This window comes from Hemibagrus wyckioides, linkage group LG27 (assembly GCF_019097595.1).
Source record: "Hemibagrus wyckioides isolate EC202008001 linkage group LG27, SWU_Hwy_1.0, whole genome shotgun sequence".
In the NCBI taxonomy this organism is placed as follows: domain Eukaryota; kingdom Metazoa; phylum Chordata; class Actinopteri; order Siluriformes; family Bagridae; genus Hemibagrus; species Hemibagrus wyckioides.
Window position 1 is genome coordinate 13,977,252 of NC_080736.1, and position 22,221 is coordinate 13,999,472.

The window sequence follows — 22,221 nt, forward strand, 5'->3', positions numbered from 1 at the left end:
AAACAATAATTATCAAAGACATTTTTACATCTTTGGGGTGAATTATGATACAAAATATGATTGTTTACATTACAAAATTTCATAACAAAGATGGAAGTGGTGAAATTATCCATAAAACAGTAAACAAACATAAAAGTCATTTTTCATCAAATAGGCTTGATTCCTGACTTCAAGGTGATACAAGCTTGGGAAAAGAGTTTTTCTGACAAAGGCATATGTGCAGGTTAGGGTTATGTTTAGGTTAAGTTAGTAAAAGAAAATTATTTTATAATGTAAATACTCTGCCGGGCACAAGCACACTATTTTCAGTAAGCTGAGCGAGAAATTGACCCCTTACAAAAGAAGAAGTGAATTAAAACTATAAGAGAGATCTTTTCATGTATTGAAATTCAAGAACCCATAAGTTCACCCCCCAAAAAAACTGATAAAACTCCTCAAAAATCCAATAAATAGGTACTGACCAGCTTATGTGAAAAACATTAAAATATGTATAAATAAAAGGCCTGTTATTTTATGTGATCTGTATGTGTAGTTTTCACTTAATCAGTGATGTCACAATAAGTGAATGCATATACACACCAATGAATCTGACAAAAGTAAAATAAGTATAGGTAATGCCAGAAAAAACAGTGCATTGTAATAGTCCAGGATGTTGTCAAGCAAGAATGAGAAACTGAGATTAACTGAGATTAGAGCAAATTTCTTATTTCCTTCTTAGAATACAGTATAACACAAATGACAGAAACAAGTTCTTTTTTTTCAAAACTTTAATATAAAAGGGCAAATTACAAAGTAAAGCCTTCTTATACAAGAAGATTCCTTTAATTCCTTTTAATAGAAAAGGCATATTACGAAATAAAAAGTTTGTATATCAAAACCATGATAGAAAGGGCCTAAAAAAAAAAAAGTTTTTATATTAAAATCTTGTATAAACTCCTACACAAACTGGAGTGGAAAAAAAACATCTACATATTTTATATACATAAAAAATAATAATAATAAACCAACAACAACAGAAAAACAAATATAACTCTCAGGCTGTTAATACTTGTGGTCGAACTATGAAACATCATGGAGCATCAAAACAAAAACAGGTTTCTTTGTCCATAACGTACAATACAGGGAAAAGGGACTTGAGAAGGCATGGGGGATACTCTTTTCAATCTTTCAATTAATAGGTATCTGTAAGGAAAACACGAAAGAACACAATGATTTTTTAAATGAATTTTGAAATAAATTTTTTAAAAATGTGGTTTCTTGCCACCACACAAACTAGAGTTATTTTTAAGTATTTTTCACCATTTTATCAAACCCAATAGATTATTTAATAGTGGTTATGCCTGAAAGTGTTCCACTCACAGTGAGATGATTCTATACTTAATCAATCTTCAGTTTACCTCTTAATTTCTCCATGCTCTCCAATTTCTCTAATTAGATGAACATTAGTTGTAATTGGCCCAAAAGTAACAATATTTAGTGGACAACTGAAATAATCACCTTAATCTGGTCTTTATATAAAAGTCCACACACATCAGTAATTCAATTTTCACAGTTCAATCAGAATTCTATTTCAGGCTCTAAAATGCCAAGCAAAGCTCCAGATTCCACTGAGTTAGAGGCAACCATTTGAATGACAGTCATGCACACAGAAAAATTCTATTCAAATCAATTCATTTTATTTTTGTATAGTGCTTTTAACAAAGAGCATTGTCTCAAAGCAGCTTTACATGAGAAATGAAATAAGAAAACAACAAACATATAAACAGACAAACAGTCCTAGATGTTATCCCAAGTAAGCAAGCCTGAGGTGACCGAGGCGACTGTGGCAAGGAAAAACTCCCTTAGATGGTTAGAGGAAGAAACCTTGAGAGGAACCAGACTCAAAAGGGAACCCATCCTCATTTAGGTGACAATTGTGTGATGTAGATACAGCATGTGTATAATGTTATGTAAGTCAATAAGGAGGTTGTTGTCCACAGCACTGCTTGAATATCCCAATCCTCACAAGCAGAACCCGGCTGGAGCTGGTCCATCTCCGGATGCCACTGGAGCCGGCACAGTCTCTGTATGCCTCAGAATGGGTAAAAGAAGGGAAACAATGGAACAGCATTAGCATAGCTGCTGTTCATAATATTAGCAGCACTAGATGATAATGTGCATTTAATCAGATGTACTGGAGCACAAGGTTATGGGAAGTGTTAGATGTATGCCAGGCTAAAGAGATAAGTCTTTAGTCTACATTTAAACTGGGAGACTGTGTCTGAGCCCTGAGCACTGTCAGGAAGACTATTCCAAAGTTTTGGGGCTAAATACGAAAATGCTCTACCCCCTTTTGTGGACTTTGATATTCTGGGAACTACTAGAAGTCCGGAATTTTGCGATCTTAAAGAGCGTGGTGGATTGTAACGTGTTAGAAGATTGGAGAGATAGGTGGGAGCTAAACCAATTAGAGCCTTGTACGTAAGTAGAGCTAATTTAAAGTCAATTCTAAACTTAACAGGTAGCCAGTGAAGGGATGATAATATTGGGGTTATATGATCAAATTTTCTTGATCTGGTAAGAACTCTGGCGGCTGCATTCTGGACTAACTGTAGCTTGTTTATTGAAAATGCAGGAGAACCACCTAGTAATGCATTACAATAGTCCAGTCTGGAGGTCATGAATGCATGAACTAGTTTTTCTGCATCAGATACAGATAAAATGTTCCTAAGCTTGGCAATATTTCTAAGATGGAAGAAGGCTGTTTTTGTGATATTGGATATATGATTTTCAAAGGATAAGTTGCTGTCTAATATTACGCCCAGGTCTTTCACTGTTGAGCTAGTAGTAACAGTGCATCCTTCTAGATGCAACCTGAATTGCGAGAGCTTCTGTGTACTTGTTTTTGGGCCAATAAGTAATATCTCTGTCTTATCAGAATTTAATAATAGAAAATTATCGGTCATCCAATCTCTAATATCTTTAACACACTCATTTAGTCTAGACAAATTAGATATTTCATCTGGTTTTGATGAAATATATAACTGGGTATCATCGGCATAACAATGGAAACTAATCCCATGCCTTCTAATGATGTTACCCAATGGAAGCATGTACACTGAGAAAAGCAGAGGTCCTAAAACTGACCCTTGTGGGACCCCGTATTTCACTGGCACTACATTGCACAGTTCTCCATTTAAATCTACAAAGTGGTATCGATCAGACAGGTAGGATCTAAACCATTTTAATGCCTGTCCCTGCATACCTATGTGATTTTCTAAGCGATCTATGAGAATATTATGATCTATAGTGTCGAATGCAGCACTAAGATCAAGCAGGACAAAAATGGAGATGCAGCCTTGGTCCGAAGCTAAAAGCAAGTCATTAGTGATTTTAACTAGTGCAGTTTCTGTACTATGATGGGGCCTAAAACCTGACTGAAATTCTTCAAGGATATTGTTTTCCTGTAGGAAGGCACATAATTGGGCTGACACCACCTTTTCTAATATTTTAGATATAAACGGAAGGTTTGAAATCGGTCTGTAATTTGATATTTCATCAGGGTCTAGTTTCGGTTTCTTAAGAAGAGGCTTAATAACTGCTAGCTTAAGAGATTTTGCGACATGACCTAGATTTAACGAGGAGTTAATAATATTAAGAAGAGGCTCTCCAGCTGCATGTATCACTTCTTTCAGCAGTCTAGTTGGAATTGGATCTAGCAAACACGTTGTTGATTTAGCTGTGGTGATAAATTTAACTAGCTCTTCCTGCCCTATGCTGATAAAGCATTGTAGCTTTAAGTGTGGAGCAACAGGCTGGTCTGGATCACCGGATGCCATCAATGGTTGAACCTCCAATATTTTGTGCCTGATACTATAAATTTTTTTAGTGAAGAAATTCATAAAATCCTCACTACTAAAATGTGCTGAAATACTCTCTCCACAAATCTGATGCTTTGTTAGTTTAGCCACTGTTCTAAATAAGAATCTGGGATTGTTCTGGTTTATTTTTATCAGATTGCTCAAATGCTCGGCCCTAGCAGCTTTTAGAGCCTGTCTATAGTTGGGCAGGCTGTCTTTATACGCAATTCTAAAAACTTCTAATTTGGTTTTTCTCCACTTTCGCTTGAGGTTTTGGCTTGCTCTCTTGAGGGCGTGAGTATGACTATTGTACCATGGTGCAGGTGTTTTATCTCTGACCTTTTTTAGTCGGATGGGGGCAACAGTGTCTAGTGTGCTGGTAAAAATAGTGCCTATGCTGTTGGTTACTTCATCTAGATCATCTGCATTTAGGGGTCTAGTAAGAATTTGAGACAGATCTGGCAGATTGTTTGTAAATCTGTCTATAGTGGTCAGAGTTATAATTCTAGAACATTATAGTTCTATTCTAAAAATGAATACGTCTTTAATATGTTCCCAACAATCAGTCTTCTTTTTAATGCTATAATACTGTAGAAAAAAACCCATCACAATACAACAAATTGACAACTCAAAAAAAAAAAACAGCATTCAAATCTGTACCCATTACACCCAAAACTAACACTAACAGGAGCTGACTTTGGACAGAACTTACCATTTATTCTCTCCATTTAAAATCAGCAATCCTGGAAATTAAGTTCAGCACTCTTGGGTTCACAGCATATTGGCATTTCTTTTCTTTTCGTGAGGCCTTGGAGCCTTGATCTGGATTAATTTTGAAGATGCATGTGTTGGAAGAAGAATTTTCTATTAAACACAGACATTTAACCAATAACTAATACTAATACATTAAAGAGCCAGGATTATTTTGTACCTGAGACCCAATTTGAAAATGTGGTAAAACAGATTTTCAGCTACAAGGTAAGTTGCTTTGAATATATTTTTTAAATAAAAGATACACCACTGATCTGAAATTTGTATACATTTATCTGCAAAATGTAATATTTCAAATTTCCTTGAAAAAAGCTAAAAACAGCAAGGGTGAAGAGGAGGGCAGACGATCATCTTGTTTGGGCCAACACAACTTTAGAATGACAACAGGCTGGCCATAAGGAAGACCCACAGTGATGAAGCTCATAAGTCATTTTACTGTAACAAAATGCATTTAATGTGTGGATGTAGCTTTATAGAATAACTGTTTTAGAGCTTAACAAGTGAATACATTATACTCATTCATAACAGAATTGCTGCATAACTCCTTATCAGAAACAATTTATGACTCATGACTTCACATTGTCATGACTTCATGACTTCAAGAAGAATTACTGAAATAAATGAACAATTAAATATCCTGTTTTGTGACTCATTAATCAATGAAAAGGGAGTAAATTAAAAATATAAATCATGAAAATGTGTGAAAATGAATAGCTTTTTTATAAGGAAACAAATACTGTTCATAACTCCAAAACAAACTACATTATTCAAATTATCCAAATGTAAAAATAAGGCTGAAGTTACATTTGAGATTAATCATAAAAATGACATTGCTTTCCTTAGATTCACTAGCAGTAGTGATACACCAAAATAAAAATTCTGGGCCAAAACCAAAAATTCTAATTGTGGACACACTTGGCCCTTTTGCACTTTTATTTTTTGGATAATTATATTAATTTATTAAATTTAATTAAAGTAACAAAAAATTGGTCAAAAAATTTCAGTAAGGCTCATGTCAAGTGTAATGCATAATGCATAATGTATGCATACACACCTCTGTAAGAATTCCAGTGTAGCTGCTATTTCAACCAGATATATATCAATGATAAGCACATAGTAGAAGCAGAACATCATCTGAAATGCACTGTTGAAGCTAGAGAGCCGATCATTAATTATGACCTGGTCCACAGCTACCATGAATATATTGGCAGCGAGTGGGCTGTTTCCTGTGAACAATGTAAGCAGAGTATGAATTAAGTAAATACAGTAAATATCTTGCTTCAGATGTACTATAACATCTGGACGCCCCCACCCTGTGCAGGGCTCGAACCCGGACCTCCATGGTGCTGCATGCGCCAGCACGCCGTGGAGCCCCGTACGCAGGATTCAATTAAGCGCTGCTTTATTAACATAAACACAAGACTGGGGGGAAACTAACGTGAACACTAGACATGACACTAATCAAAGAAAACGTGAAACAATAGCCGACAAAGACAGGTACAAAAGGATCCCTATTTATAGTGCACAACATTAGGGCTAATGGAGAACAGGTGATACAGCGGGGACGAGAACAATAGGATAGGTGTGACACAAGATACACACAATAAAGCAGGCTCCATAGAGTCACCTGCCAGGCCTGGAACTGTTCAGCAGTTCCTGACATATACGGATCCAATGCAATTAAAGTAAGCCAGGAGCAGTGTTACACACACTTTTTAGTTGGCTTTTTTATATAGTCTTAATACTGAAAATTAAAACAAGACAGAAAAAAAATCTGTTACATGACTACTTCAGCACCAAGCATATTGGGATTGCTGTGTATAGTATACTCCTCCAGGCCCATCATGTATAAAGTAAATGAAGTAAAATCATGTTGTTACACAACTTTGTTACCACAAACAAAATGTAGGGTGTCCATGGTACAGTAGATTGGTGGTATCAACATCAGCTGCAACGGCAGTGTTATCAATAACTTGAAACAACTTGTCTTGCTGTTGAAATGGGCCAGAAGCATCAGAACAGCCGCAGTTTTAACAAATGAAAATACCCCAGGATTCATTGAAACGTAGTTGCAGTGGGCTCATTAAAACTGTCATCAGTCTGGATGCCTGTTAGTTCTCTGAAATGAATCCTCATTCTGGCTTACTGGAAGATGAAAGGCCATTTCTTTAAGATCTCTTCTATCTCCACTTCTAGTCCTGACAATATATCTTTCCTCTGTGGTGGAAATGTCTCCAACATCAATTTTTCCATTTTCCTTGGATCTTTATCTTTTTTGTTAAACATCTTTATTAGTTCTTCTTGTTTTTGCTTTTGCAGGTGCGGGTTTCACCAGCTGGAAGCACTGGCTCAGAATTAACACATCTATATGCATCTTTGCGCCCTTTCTTTACACTGTCATGGCTTCCACTGTCAGAAGTCCTTTCCTTGGCAGGAGGAGCTTGGAGACTTCTGTAGTTATCTATCCAAGACATTAATTGTTTGATAAGAGAGTCATACCCAGTACTGACAACCTGGCCCTCAATCTCATCTCTGAAGGATTTTGCATCAGATTTCAGAAATGTGCCTCTTTCCTGTTTTCTTGCAGACAGAGAGTATTTCAGCAAGTATGCTCCTTATAACCTACCTTCTCTCTGCTGCAGATGGCCTCTACTCAGTATCCAATAACTTTCTTGTACTTGGACTTGGCACAATAGGTGAGGCTGGACTTCTCAAAGCTGAGCTTCTTGTGGCAGTGATACATTTGCTAATACACATCCATCTGTGTAATTTCTATACTGAAATTCAACCCAAAATAACAGTGAACTTCAACCTATTGATCAACAACACTGTGCTTAAGCGATATGACTTTATGCCATTCATACTGTACAGAGGAAATGGGTCAAAATCCAGGCAGTCTTCTGCATTTATACAGTGCATATCCCCAACAGCATTTATGACTTCATAAAGTCCATATCTGCCAAATTCAATGAAGTGTGTGGTGTCATCATAAAGCACCCCTCTTTGTCATATTTGACCAAAATAAGCTCAATTTGAACAAACTTGATTGAGTCATCAGATTCCCATTTTAGGCAGAAAAAAGATCCCTTTTTGTCAAGGGTGCCCTTAAAGTTTACCTCAGTGGACACAGAATCTGATTCTGTAATCATGTGGGCTTCAACTGCATTGTGCACGGCATCACTATACAGGTGAGCATAGTAGGGAGTTGTGGGAGTTTTTTTACCCCAGTACTGGTGCAAAAAAAGAGTTTCCAGCTGGTGGTTGTTTGGAGGAGTTGGTACTGGTTTGCGAGAGACTGGCATACATTCTTAAAGTTTTGTATCCTCCTTACACACCTCTTGAAGTATGAATGTTTACTCCTCAAACCTCATTGTCCATAGCCATATTAGAGGGCCAAATTTGAGGATCAATGATGTGTAATGGAGAGGATAGTGGTGCTTGGGTTTTAGATGATCAGAAAAAAACAGTGCTTTCCTTGTTTCTAAATATTCAACCCCAACAACGTTCAAGTAAGCAATCTGGGCAGTGGTGATTGTGGAAGCACACACCAGTTCCACAAGTGCTTTCAAAGTGATCACTATTTGTCACACTGGGTTATGAGTATCAACTTTGTCACCAATGATGACAGGCAAAAGTCTAAGGAGACACCAGTTCTCAGCTGCTTGGCCACCTATAGTACTGCCTTTTTCATTCCTAGACAGGGACATAAGTTAGAGTCCTTGTAGGCTGTGATTCGCCTGTTCAGCTGAGTGTATGTGAACCAATGCTTGACCTTTATAAAATAGTGCTAGTAAAGCTACAACTCCCTCAAACAAGTCATGACCTATGCATGGAGAAAGGCCTGGTTGACATACATGGAAATAATTCAGAGAGTTAAATCACTAGACTGAATTAGACTGAATCACAATATATTCTTTGAACATCATCCACATCACTTTGCTTCAAAAACTGGACTGCTTCATTGTAAGGTATCAACTGTGCATTCAGTAAAGCTCTGGCTCACATTGGCTATTTGGTCTCTTTGTACCTCACAATACCTGCAGAAGTACTCAAGACCCCAAGTTGTCACCTACAATAAATATTATTGTTGCTCGAACCTCATGACCAGAAGTGGTCACAATACCATGTTCTTCAAGCTGTCTCAGGCCTGACAACATTCTAGAAAACACATTGTCCTGACCAAAGGATTTAAAGTCTGTCTCTTTGCACAACAGTACTAACTGCATATTGTCAATACTGGAACGATGGAATGGCTCAAAGACAGTGTAAAGTGTAAAGTATACTCCAATAAAATTTTTTCCGTGCTGACCCAAGTGGGTTGACAACTTCAAAAGCATCCTGATACATGATCAGTTTTAGATTTACATCACCAGTTTGCAAAAATAGCTCAATAGATTTGAAGATTGAGCCGTCGCAAATATCACTTAAGATGCCATCAGAAACTAGAGGATTTTAAGACTTAACACACTCTTGCCACAAAAGAGGATCTTTTAGAATAGCTCTTAAAGTGTCAGGAGGAGGTATGTACTGTGCACAATAGTCTATGTTCATTGGTGCCCAGGTAGACATGTTGTGGATGCACATATGCAAAGGTCTTCTGAAAATATAGCCTTCTCTTATAATCAGTGGACAGATGAGAGCTACATGCAGCATGCAAATCAATTTCCTGAAGACTCAGAAAAACTGAATCGATCTCTGTATCAGACATTTTTGTATCCACTCTAAGTGTCTCTTTAATCTTGTTTTTTGTGTACTGATGTCAAATATCATTCAAGCCATTTATCTCTTCAGCAATAATTTGAATAGTCGCTGAGGGAACAAGATATTTTGCCTGGAATTGCATGTAAAACATGCACAGATTTCTCATGTACAAAGATCTAATATCAATGTCTTCTGTAACCTGTACTTTACTTTGGTACATTTCACTTTCATTGGTTTCAATTTGAGAAGACACAGATGGATCAGAGAATATGACTACAGGATTAGTTTGTTGTCTATGTGTTCTTGAAACATGCGATGTAAATGATGACTTCGCTTTAAACACCTTGCTACAATTGCTGAATGGGCATTGAACTAACTCGTGCTTACTCAAATCTACCTTGAGGTGTGCAAGAATCTCGCTCATTTATGCATTGCTTCTTACAATTATTAAATTCAACTCATTAAATACAAATGATCTTTGTGTGTCATCCAACTGTGAAACGGGGCTATTGTGGGAATGACAGATGTGAGCTTTTAAAGAACTGTACTTGGTGAATTTTTTTGTTTGCACTGTGAAAAGCGACATGGAAAGATTTGTCTCATGTCTATGCAGAATCTGATGATCAACGTAGCTTTTTATACTTTTCAGGGACATACCACATGAGTGGCATGTAAACTTTTGCATAACATATGCCATTATAGCCCGCCCACATGTTCAGTATAAGTTTGCACGTGTGATATTTAACAAGAGGTCAAAAACAAGAGTTAAAGTGTGGAAGTAGCTATCCTAAACTGTTGGAAAAATGGCCTGATGAGTTTAATATCCTCACTTGCAGTGGAAAACAAACAAAAAAGAAGCAAATAATAAATTAAACATGAGACACGACAAGAAATAATTAATTATTACGTAAAATGTTCATAAACCATGAAGTAATACGTTTACGTATTACGCATATTCACAGCTACTCATGGCCAAAACGTGCTGATTATTTAGCGTTAGATTTACATTAGCTAGAACAAAATTTCAATGTAGCATACCAAAGCTGCGGCTGTCATGGCCCAATGAAGAGTTTAATATCCTCACCCGTAGGAAAAAAACGTTTTCTCCCGACTACTCACTTGACACACATGACCAAAATATGACTGCGGTTATTCCAGCCGCTATTTCTGAAAGCACGGTTAAACTAGCCGCACGTAAATTCTAGGGACTCGGCTTTTAGATAGTTAACGGTAATAGCGATGAAAGAGAAACGTGAGCGTGCGCGAGCTCCTACACCACAGCCAAAGAACGTACTACAAAAAGATCGTACAAAATTAAATTAATACGTAACAAAACTAATGCAAAACAATTCACAGTATAAGTAGCAATTCACACAGGATGAACGCTAAAGATTTTTTATAACCTTTATCATTGTAAGAATGGGGGAAATAAGATTTAAGAGACACAAATATTGTATTAAGCCAGAAAAGAGAAATTTAATGAAAGTAGAATTTCATTCTGAGTCACTACTGCAAACCCTACGCAGTTTTGACCTGTTTCTGAGCCCCTGGATGCTGATCCATCCACAAATAGTTCCAGATCAGGGTGCATCAGTGGTATCTCCTGTAAATCAGGTCTTGGACTACAAACTTCATTAATCACACTCACACAATCATGAGGCTCTCCATCCTGCTCTATGGAAAGAAGAGTGGCAGGGTTAAGAGTTGTGCACCGTTTAACTGTGACATTCAGCATTTCTAAGAGTACAGTGTTGTATCTCAAACACCGAGCGGCTGTGATGTGTGCTGTATTTTGTTCGACACTGCATGTGGTACCAACAAAGTTAATTCACTGTAGCCTACGATATCTTGTGAAGCATTAAGAGCTTTCTCTGCTGCAGCCACTGCTCTAAGACACGTAGGAAGTCCTGCTGCTACAGGATCTAGCTTTGCCAAGAAGTAAGCCACTGGCTGTAGCCTATCCCCATGCTCTTGAAGTAAAACAGATGTCATGCACCCCCCTTTTTCATCCACAGTCTGTGTAATGGCTTCATTGGGTCAGGAATGCCCAATGTGGGTGTCGTCTATAATGTCTGTTTCAGTCGTTCAAACACAGCGTTTGCAGTCTCAGTCCATGTCACTTTGCTGTGTGCTTGCAGGCCTTGTCCATGAGCAATAGCGCTGAAGGGTGCCTCTAACACAGCATAATTAGGTATGAATATCCTACAGTATGAACACATACCCAAGAATGACATTAACTGTTTTTTAGTAACCGTTTTGGGAATTTTCTGTATTGCTTCCACTCTACTCGACTCAAGTCTTTTACCTTCTGCAGAAATTAAATGTCCTAGGAACTTCACTTCTTGTTGTACAAATTGCAGTTTTGACAGGCTTGCTTTATGACCTTCTTTAGCAAGGCGACAGAGCAATTTAATGGTGTCTTTTTCAAACTGCTCTTTAGTTGGAGCTGCCAAAAGAATGTCATCTACATACTGAAGCAACACAGATTTCTAAGTTAACTGCAGTGTTTCTAAACTGTTCTTTAATGCTTCATTATAGATTGTAGGTGACTCACAATAGCCCTGAAATAAGCATGTGAAAGTATAGGCTTTTCCATTAAAGGAAAATGCAACCAAAATTGACAATCTGGATGTCCTGTTATGCTAAAAATGCATTCGCTATATCGACAACAGAGAACCATGCACTGTCAACTGGAATTTGGGACAAGATAGTGTATGGGTTGGGAACATTAGGTGCTCGTTGGATCACAGCATCATTAACCACTTTCAAATCTTGTACGAATCTCCAATCCTCCGGCTCCCCTGGAGCTCTTATTTTTCTTACTGGAAAGAGTGGTGTACGCACAGGAGACGTCTCACATTGCACTATAACTCCAGATTTTAATAGAGAATTAAACACCGGTGTTATTCCTGCTATAGCTTCTGGTTTTAGGGGATATTGAGCTCTCTTTGGCCTATAATCCGATTTTGATGTAATGATCACTGGAGGGCAATTTTTAATCAAATCTACATCATATTTTCCACTCACCCACAATTCCTTGGGCACTTTTCGTAGTCATACATCTGAAAGTTCCAATTTAGGTAGGGCCAAAGCGGTTTTGTACCATGGGTTGGGATCTGTCCTGTCATCAGGAAGGATCACCACGCCTCTCTCAGCTCTAGCCAGCAAATTTAGTGCTGTGCTATATGCATTTAATTTTGGGCTGTAAAGAACAGCTGGCTGCTAAGTAGGTTCCCAATCATAACTTTGAGTAGCCTGTAACATCCATTCTCCCAAAAATTCCCACTCGTCATTTACAGATTTGGCTAGAGGACTGGGTGTGGATGACCAGCCTGAACTGAAACCCGAGATAAATCTACCTCTACAGCACATCTGTGTTCATTCCATATTACACACTTCAATATCAATATGTCTGGCCTATCTAACTTCCTGAGCCATTCTTTCTCATAACTCTCATTTGGTTCGTGTCTGTGTATGTGCGCAGTACAGTGCAACGCTTTCGGTATCATGTAGTCTGTATGAGAAAAAGAGGTGAGATTTTTTGCTTTCTCTACTAGAGAGTGTATGACATCAGTGAGAGAGGAATTACTCAGTTTCCATTCATACACATAGAGCAAGGGTCTGGGATCATATTTTACAAAGCAGGAGTTATCTCCCCATTCTATCCTATGGCCTTGTGATGTGCTGATCAAATTTAAATTTAGTTTGCACATCAAATCTCGACCCAACAGATTTATTGGGCAACACTCAGAAATTAAAAAAGAGAATTCAAATTGTTTCTGTGTAGTTACTATCTCACATTTTAAGGGCACAGAGAATGTCTCAATTACTGACATCCCCGATGCTCCTGTAGTACACAGAAAGTGATTGCTCATTCTAGGTGAAATAGAAAATTCACACATAGAATGCCCTGCTCCTGAGTCAACTAGAAACTGTATCGATATTCGCTCAACAAGTAATGTAATCACAGGCATTTTCTTAAATTCCGGCTCATGATATTTAGCATAAGTTTCATTCATAGGTGAAATAGCAGCCTCTGATACTTTGCTAGACATTGGAGTAGTGACAGGTGGAAATGGAATGGTTAGCTTAAGCTTTTCTTCATTGCATTGCACAAAAAGATCAGACTTACCCTTCCCTGGCTGCTCATCCGTCCCTGACCCAACCAAACCTCATGTTTCTGTGTTCTCTTCTCCCCCCGCGATGTCTCTTCGGACAGTCTCATATCCAGTGGTCTGTTTTTCCACACAGGAAACATCCACTCTGGAATCCAGGCTTGCCCCATCCTCGACCTCTACCTCTACCACGGCCCCTCCCCCTGTAAACATCTCCTTGAGCCTCAGATAATTGAACCATTGTGAGACAGTGTTTCATCTCTGTTCTTTTTTCTTTCCCTTTTTGTCTTTCAGCATTCCACAACTTTTCTGCGTGCACAGCATGTTGTTCAATCAGAGATAACTTTCCAGTGTCCCAAGTAATGCACGTTTGTTTGACATTTCTTGCAATGTCCTCTTTTAATCCATTCAAGAAACTATTTCTCAAGTGTGCCTCATAGGGTGTAATATCCTGAATGTCATCAGTTCTTAAGTGAGACTATCCGCATTGGCCATCAGGAACGACCTCGGCATCATGCTCATTGAGTGTGCTGGAATTTGGATCATCTGGTCTCATTTCCTTCAGAATCCCCTTTTGCTTTTGGCCACGGGTGTGATAGCACACAGGGGAGTAAGGGGTAGAGGCTCCAGGTCCCGTATAACAGGGAGGAGGGTCCCGCTTAGCTGCTGTGGATGGTTGAGGTGCAGAGGCGTGCGGTTGGAGTGGTTGTCTGTGTCTCTGAGGCAGTGGTCTGGGAGGGCAGCTGTCCAGGTCTGGGTCTACAAGAGATTTAGTACACTGAAGAGAGGAAGATTGAAAGTTAGTTTGTGCATTTGTTTTGCGCGCTCTGGTTTGGGCTTCAGTTACCCACATATTACACATCCAGTCTACTTCTCTTTTTCCCTTTTTTCTTTGAAGCCTCACATTCTTGTAACCTTTCTCTCAACTTTTCTAATTGTCTTTCACAAAAACTACCTTTCTCTGGAAATCCACAGTCCATCACCCACATACGATATTGTGATACAGAACCAGGCCCATAATGAGTTATCATAAATTGAACATTAGGATGCTTACATGCCCTCAAGAAATCATCACTCTTATCCTTACTTTCCCCACTACCCATTGTCTGTGTTGGTTCCTATATTCTCTCAACAGTCGATCAACAGACAAACGCCTTATTTACCTCTTTTAGCCTGATTTTACCTGCAGAGGTCACTCAGCTGTGCTCGTCAGCACCAGCGACGGCTTTGCTCAAAGTCCGCTGAAAGTAGTTACAACATCAATATATACTACCATAATATATAATTAGTTCCCAGAACTATTCATGTAACTTTACCGGTTCCCAGAACCATTGGCCAGAATCCAAGCTTAAATTCTGCCTACCTGAAGCTGATTGTCTGAAGATTGTCTGAAGAGCGAGAGTTTAAAAAAATTAAAATCTTACCACCTAATTCCAGATCCCTTCACTGGGGCAGTCTCGTGATTGTCCAGATCTCTCCCCACCAGTAGTCAATTGCGTGGTTCGACGAAGTAACCGTCTTCAGGTTGGTCCAGACCAGACCGATCAGGGATCAACCCCGAGAGTGGCACTCAGACGAGGGATCTCGGTGGGACCTCCAGAAATGTGGTGGCAAGTCTGCACTCTGATTAACAAACTACACATGGACACAATGGTGCAAGTTAAAGCAAAGAGATAAGAAAGGAATTTTTATTTTGCCGCGGCAAAAGGCATCTCAAACACAGTGCAATAAAATTACACAGCAGAGAGGCAAAGCCCTCTTTCACAGGACCCCCTTATATAGAACTTTTAGGTGCATCCTAAACCAAATGTATACGTGACCAACAGCAACTCTTGTAGAATGGTACATCTCACTTCCATAAAAGGAGCTATAGCATATAGAAAGACAAGATATACAATGTTCTTGCATTCCATGAGTAGAGTCGCTCCTGGTGCTGACAGCCACCTGGTTAACATCTTCCTTGCCACACACACACACACCAAAGTTCCTAAAGGGTTACTTATTCATCTATGTTACTTGTTAAAATTTCCACTACAGTCGACCCTTGCAGGTCGTCTAGCACACAGACCACGCTGATGTAAACGGTTTTGAATGGTCTGACGTGACACTTGGGTGCCTCTCACCTCCCTTAAATGTGCCTTGAGTTGAGTGACATTCATCATCCGGTTCCGCAGGGCACTGTTCACAATGAAGCGGTCATCAACGTGGGATGTGGCCAAAGGACATCCACTTCTATGCCTTTCTGTGACTTTTCCAGTCTCCTGTATCTCTGTCGCAACCTGCTGATGACACTCTGTGACACTCTAAGCTCAGTGGCCACTTCCCTCTGAGAACATCCTGTTTGAAGCCTCGCAATGACAAGGTACTGTTGATCAATTGTTAGGTGTCGTCTTGGTCTCATGATGTCAAAATGTAAACAGCATGATGAAGAGGACAGTTTAAATACCAATTCTAATTGAACCAGAAAATCTATTGGTCAATTCATGGATCAAACACCAGTTGTGAATTTTGCCGTTAAGCACCTTGTTAGAGAACAGAAAGTTATGCAAAAAGTACTGAAACGCTGAACAGTTGGACATGTGCATTCAAAAGTGTAGAGAAGGTCAAATTAAGTTCACCTGTAAAGGTTATAATGCATTTTAGGGGCATCCTGAAATTTCACCCGAAAGCCGAATATCCTTAACTTTTTGTGAGTAGTGTATATGGTTTACTGCAAACAGCGCTGGTTATAAGAATTGAGCTGCTCTAATGAACATACCAACAACCTTTCCCCTAAACACTCCAATGCATAGTACTTTAATTCTTTTCTCTTATCTTTACATGATGCCCCAAACCAACACCCCTCTACTGTCCTTCTCCTAGCATTAGCCCGTTCTCAGCTAAACCACAACCAATCCTCACTTGATGTCGTTCAATGCAACACAATTTTGCTTAAGGCCCAGTTCCAGTCTTCTCAAGGTACCAACACTCCTACACTTCTCTAGCGCTGAAAATGTGATTCCGCAAGCCTCAGGGTGCTACGAACAAGGGAAAGGGTTTTTTTCTGACAAACGCATATGTGCAGCTGAATGGGGCAGTTTTCTTTTACTTTTTTCACATCGTTGGGGTCAGCTATGATACAAAAGACAGTGGATGCTCACTAACTTCCTCCTGCTTAATTCTGAAAGGACAGAAGTGCTTGTACAAACACATGTGTGCAGCTGAATGGGGCAAAATATGAATTCTGATATGAAATGTGATTTTTTACATTAAAGTGCAAAAATTCATGAGAAACATGGGAACAGTGATGAAAAATATGAATGTAAGGATGACTGAACTGTGCTGGACACACACACACACACTAAATTGTCCTGTTTGCACGCACATGTCACTTTACATTTCACTTTACATTTTTTATATTAATCCTGTTTACATGTGTCACTGTAATATTTGCATTCACTGTATACACTGTTCTTTGCACAAAATGTCAATTTCTTATTTGCACTCACTGTATACACTGCTTTCTGCACAAAAGTCGGTCTATATGTTGTTTGTCTGCACTGTCTTGTCTTGTCATCCTGTGCACTCCTGTTGTATATCTAGTTTATTTTGAATTGAATAAGGTCATAAGGACATATCTCCAACAGGAGTACAGACTATGTGTAAACTTTAGTATACTCTGATTTAGAAATAAGACCTTTTTCACCAATCGCACCATGACCTTTAGAATGACATTAAACATCAATAACATCATACAGTAAGTATATCATCATAATTGTTTCAGTATTCCTTGAGATTAGAACCTGAAGGGTAAAAGAATGTAAATTCTTTGTGAGATCCAGAAAATAGTTCCACCACTGCCTCCTTGAAGAGGGGGAGGTACACAGGAATGTGAATTGTTTTATGACACACTTCCCAAAAGTCCTCAAAGTTTCCGTTTTTTCTTGAAGATATAACTTCATCACACTCAATATTAATACTTTTGCCTGCCACATTACAATCCTCCCCTGGCCCCTTGGGACATTTTCAAAATAATTCACAAGGGGACATTGCTGGGAATCTTACTGTAACAGTCTCTGAAAGATTGCACCTATAAGGGGCTAAGCGTGAAAACAGAGTTGGCAGATGTTCGTAAGGAGCAAAGCATAAATCTGAAATAATATCATTGAAGTGTAGACAATATGAGAACAAGTCCACTGGCAATCACACAGCCACAGAACTTGAACTTGACAAGATCTCTGCTGTTCCCTTGGCCAGGTTTACTTCCACCTGAGCCTGGTTCAGATGATACTCCGTCTGTAGTATAGTTTGTTGTACCAAATATATTGTGTCATTCAGAGCTTTTGTGCTATGTTCAAAGAAAGTGTCTTCCCACCATTGGGAAACATCTCTGTCCAGTGATATCCTCCCCAAGATATTTATCTGACCCATTGAGAAATCCTCCGTAACCTCCATGCAGAAGGTATGATTTGCAGGGCGGGGCAGACTTCCATAGGTGAAGGAATTCATTTCACTGACGAAACACCACTGTGTGTGAGATACTTGAATCGCATCAGCATGACCATGCAATGACTGAACACTGATAAGCTTAGTATCATTGGAAGAGAAGGGTTGTAGTAAAGTATTACATGTACAAATAACATAACTGGAAGTTTCATGACAACAGGTGCGAGTGGTAAACAAGGTCTCATCCACTTTTAAAGTCATATATCCTGTTAGGTGGTCCCATTTAATGATCTGATCCTTCACTACTACACCTATAGAATGTATAGTTGTGGTGTTCAAAAATACTTGCTCTGGGTGTATGAAAGGAAAATTGGCCAAAAAACCAATGTAGCCGGTGCACTCATTCACAGTGTATAACATCAATGTAGACATTAATTCAGAGTATTTAATATTTTTCATCTTTTCTGATGCAAACCATCTATGCAAGTCTAAAATTTCTATAAGATCATTTAAAGCATACCTAGGTGTCTTGAGAAGATGAAGGTCTAAAATTTCTTGTCTTGCAGCAGTAAATAAATCCTGTGCATATGATCTGCAGGCTAAGTCACGTTCGATGATATGACTTTGACTGAATAATGTTTGGCTGACCAGTAGAAGCGCCTGTGCTTCAGATCTAACCAATTTGATGATATTTTCATTGCTATTGGTGATGTGTTGAAAACCAGTGGCCACCTGGTTTGCCAACCAAGCTGAGAATTGTGATTGTTTTGTTATTTTCTAAGTGTTGGCAATTGAATTCACAGAGCCAAAGAGACTTGCTAAATTTCCAAACAGATCTCGCTTAGAACGTACAGGTGGAATTTGGACTGCAAGCCTGCCTTTGTAATCAGAGATTAAATAATCGATTCATGACTGTAGCTGTTTTATCATCCTCACTACAATGTTTCACATAAGCAGACAAAATATATGAAATGTTATAGGTTACATGCGTCAGTATCAAATGTACATCATGCAATAATGTCGTATTAATATTTCCCTTAATAAAACCACCTGGAAGGATTGGATATAATTGTGGGCATTGTTTAGGCTTAATATACCCACAAGTGGTCAGGTTCAAACAGTGATGTAGAGTCCATGAACAGTTTTGTGGTCCACTATAACTATTCACATCAGCCTCACATTTTCCCACACAATATGTTCCTTCTCTTTGGCTAGTCCAAATGAAGGCTTTTGGTTTGTTTTCCTCCAGAACATATGAAGTAAGATTAAATATGTATTCGGTTTAACTCATACATGTGGTGTTGATTGTTTCAGAGTGTGTGCATCTATATACTGCAGGGTCTAGATCCTTAGCATAGTAGCACATTTTGGATCTAGACCATTATTGGGTTTTTCTTAGAGAGTGCGCATACTCCCAATTCTTAATTAATTTCCTTTCACCTGCTCAAGGCAAGACTAAGGATTGTAACGTGAACCCAGACCAAGGCCAAAAAGCCAGACCAGTGAACACAATAGATCCTACCTAAAAAGCCTGAGAAGTGATCCTAAACAAACCCCATTCCATCTATTCTCCTTCTCAAACCCAGTCAAAGCCCAAACCCAGACCAGAGAACACTTAATCTTAGCCAAAAGGACAAGAAGCAAAAAACTTTTATCTCCTCTGCTTAACGGAAAGCCTCAGGCCACACCTATACAGGCATGCATGAAGTCATGTGACCAAATAAGACCCAACTCCTGGAAACTACCCATTTAACATTGCAGCATACTCAGCTTTGCCAGAGCAAAGCTCATAAAAATACATCAAACTCATTGATCTTCCTCACCACAGAAATCTTTAATAAAGTGCGAAAGATTTATGCATGACTGAAGAGAAGCCAGAGCTATAAAAAAAAAAGCCGAGCAAGTAAGTAAGTCAGTAAGTCAGTAATTCAGTAATTTTTTCTACTTCATTTCAGAAAACGGTGCACCAAGCCTGGAAGAACTGCAATACCAGGCCGATCCGCGGGGCGGACGTAGCAAGCCTCTTTTCCAGCTCCCAGCTCTAAAAATCTGTTTAATATAGAGGACTTATCAGATATTAAACTGATATGAACAGAGCTTTTTTTTTTTCAATCCAAATCCTACCCATTTCCATACCTAATCATTCACCTTCTCGAGGACAGACTAAGGATTGTAACGTGAACCCAGACCAAGGCCAAAATGCCAGACCAGTGAACACAAGAGATCCTAGCTACAAAGCCTGAGAAACGATCCTACACAAAATCAATGAGTTTGAAGTATTTTTGTGAGCTTTGTTCTTGCAAAGCTGTGAAATGCTTCAATGTTAAATGGGTAGTTTCCAATACTTGGGTCTTATTTCATTATGTGACTTTATGCATGCCTGTATAGGTGTGGCCTGAGGCTGTCCGTTCAGCAGAAGAGATAAAAGTTTATTGCTTCTTGGCATTTTGGCTAAAGTCAAGTGTTCTCTGGTCTGGCTTTGGGCTGTGATTGTATTCACATTGCACTTCTTAGTCTGCCTTTGAGAAGGCGAGTTTGACGGAAAGGATATGAAAAAATAAAAAGAAAGAAAAAAAAGGGGCCGGCCTTACCATCATCGAGCATTGTGTTTCTCCGACAAGGGTTTCCTGGTGCTGCTCACCTTTTTTTCTTTATAGCTCTGGTTTCTCTTAAGTCATACATAAATCTTTCACTTTTTACTAAAGATTTCTGTGGAGCGGAACCTCAATGAGCTTGATGTATTTTTGGTAAAGCTGTTTATGCTTCAATATTAAATGGGTACTTTCCAGGAATTGGGTCTTATTTCATTATGTGACTTTATGCATGCCTGTATAGGTGTGGCCTGAGGCTGTCCTTTAAACAGAGGAGATAAATGTTTATTGCTTCTTGCCCTTTTGGTTAAGAGCAAGTGTTCTCTTGTCTGGTTTTGGGTTTTTACTGTGTTTGAGAAGGAGAATAGATGGAATGGGGTTTGGGTAGGATTGCTTCTCAGGCTTTTTAGCTCTTGTGTTCACTGGTCTGGCTTTTTGGCATTGGTCTGGGTCCACATTACAATCCTTAATCTGGCCTTGAAAAGGTGAAAGGTTAGGTATGGATATGGGTAGGATTTGGATTGGAAAAACAAAATCTGTTCTTATCAGTTTAATATCTCCTATGTTCTCTATATTAAACGGATTTTTAGAGCTAGCAGCTGGAAAGGGGCTTGTTACATCTGATCCGCGGATCAACTTGGTATTGCAGTATGTCCAGGATTGGTACACCATTTTCTGACGTAAAATGAAGGAGAAAAAATTACTAACTTACTGAATTACTTACTTACGTACCAAATTATGTCTGCATTCAAACCTCCCTGTTCCCTAGCCTATCTTCACCTCCTTCTGCTCACCACTGTCAGTTGTTGCTCGTCAACCTTTCCCCACCCTTTCTCCACTCAACCAACCAAAGGGGCCGGCCTTACCCTCACTGAGCATTGTGTTTCTCCGACAAGGGTTTCCTGGTGCTGCTTAGCTCTATTCTGTTATAGATTTGGTTTCTCTTAAATCATGCATAAATCTTTTGCCTTTTGTTAAAGATTTGTGTGGCGAGGGACATCAATGAACTTATTTTTATGAGTTGTTCTCTAGAAATGCTGTGTATGCTTCAGGGTTAAATGTGTAGTTTCCAGGAGCGGGGTTTTATTTGGTTATGTAACTTTATGCATGCTAGTATAGGTGGTCCGTTAAACAGAAAAGATAAAAAGTTTATTGCTTCTCGGACTTTTAGCTAAGATCAAGCGTTCTCTGGTCTGGCTTTGGGTTGTGACTGTATTCACATTGCACTTCTTAGTCTGGCTTTTAGAAGGCGAGTGTGACGGAAAGGATATAAAAAAAAAGAAAGAAAGAAAAAAGGGGCCGGCCTTACCCTCATCGAGCATTGTGTATCTCCGACAAGGGTTTCCTGGTGCTGCTTGCCTTTTTTTCTTTATAGTTCTCGTTTCTCTTAAATCACGCATAAATCTTTCACCCTTTAGTAAAGATTTCTGCGCCGAAGAACATCAATGAGTTTGATGTATTTTTTATGAGCTTTGCTCTGGCAAAGCTGTGTATGCTTGAGTATTAAATGGTTAGTTTCCGGGAGTTCTTATTTGCTTTTTTGACTTTGTGCATGACGGTATAGGTGTGGCCTGAGGCTGTCCGTTAAGCAGAGGAGATAAAAGTTTATTGCATCTTGGCCTTTTGGCTAAGATCAAGTGTTCTCTGGTCTGGTTTTGGGCTTTGACTGGGTTTGAGAAGGAGAATAGACATCATTTTTCATAACACAGGAATGTCATAAGAAAAAAAAGGAAATTTGATATGAAACCTGATTATTTGTCATCAAAGTGCAAAAATTCG

At 38.9% G+C, this 22,221-nt stretch overlaps 3 non-coding genes and 3 pseudogenes across 3 annotated transcripts; 3 read left to right on the plus strand and 3 right to left on the minus strand.

The window, feature by feature from the left end:
- Positions 1-17,495: 17,495 nt before the first annotated feature.
- On the minus strand, positions 17,496-19,979 carry LOC131347377 (uncharacterized; annotated as a pseudogene).
- On the minus strand, positions 19,620-19,734 carry LOC131347936 (U5 spliceosomal RNA). Its single transcript, XR_009203861.1, has one exon. It is a non-coding gene; the product is annotated as a U5 spliceosomal RNA (small nuclear RNA).
- Positions 19,808-19,975, minus strand: LOC131347939 (U2 spliceosomal RNA; annotated as a pseudogene).
- A 526-nt stretch (positions 19,980-20,505) lies between the features above and the next one.
- Positions 20,506-20,619, plus strand: LOC131347935 (U5 spliceosomal RNA). The gene has a single exon (XR_009203860.1). It is a non-coding gene; the product is annotated as a U5 spliceosomal RNA (small nuclear RNA).
- A 332-nt stretch (positions 20,620-20,951) lies between these two features.
- On the plus strand, positions 20,952-21,116 carry LOC131347942 (U2 spliceosomal RNA; annotated as a pseudogene).
- A 700-nt stretch (positions 21,117-21,816) lies between these two features.
- Positions 21,817-21,930, plus strand: LOC131347937 (U5 spliceosomal RNA). Its single transcript, XR_009203862.1, has one exon. It is a non-coding gene; the product is annotated as a U5 spliceosomal RNA (small nuclear RNA).
- Positions 21,931-22,221: the final 291 nt, after the last annotated feature.